This window comes from Octodon degus, unplaced genomic scaffold (assembly GCF_000260255.1).
Source record: "Octodon degus isolate 3935 unplaced genomic scaffold, OctDeg1.0 scaffold00222, whole genome shotgun sequence".
NCBI lineage: Eukaryota > Metazoa > Chordata > Mammalia > Rodentia > Octodontidae > Octodon > Octodon degus.
The window spans coordinates 5,143-5,709 of NW_004524798.1; the positions used below are offsets into that span (position 1 = coordinate 5,143).

General features: G+C 41.8%; 1 pseudogene; it reads left to right on the plus strand.

Annotated features, from left to right (window-relative positions):
* The first annotated feature begins 94 nt into the window (after positions 1–94).
* LOC111813777 lies at positions 95–299 on the plus strand (annotated as a pseudogene).
* The last annotated feature ends 268 nt before the right edge of the window (positions 300–567 follow it).

The window sequence follows — 567 nt, forward strand, 5'->3', positions numbered from 1 at the left end:
CGGTGGAGGAGGTGCGCTCGCTCCAAGAGGAAGTCGCCATGAGTGTGATGTGTGTGCGTTGCGGGGAGGAAGCGAAGGCGAGCAAGAAGTTGTTAAGGCCCTACTTTCAAGGATCATTTCTATAGTATGTTAGTAGAGAAGTTTTTCTGATCGTGTAGAGTACCAGAAACCACGAGAAGGTGTAGCGTTCCTTCTTGAGCTCTCGGTGTTGCCTTGCTGCAACTGCTGCTTACCATTAATGATTGTTCTTGTTCTTTTCCTAGAGAGGGTAAGAGGGAAGGAACTGCAGCGTGAGTGGTTTTTGGTTTCATGCGGTTGTAAGTAGTAGTTTTTGTAGGTTGTATTGAATGGTGTTATAGTTTTTGGAGTTTCTCTTGTTATTGGTGAATAAGTTATCAGTTTGTTCATCTCATTGGGTTTTTTTTTTTTTTCTTTTTTTAGAGAAGTTACATGGTTATATTTGCTCTATCGTGTGCCCACAAAGCTTCAGGATGTTCAGTCAGTGCTGCTTATTCTTTTATACGTTCATAATTGATGCTCCTATCCACAGTCTTGTTTGTATTTGGG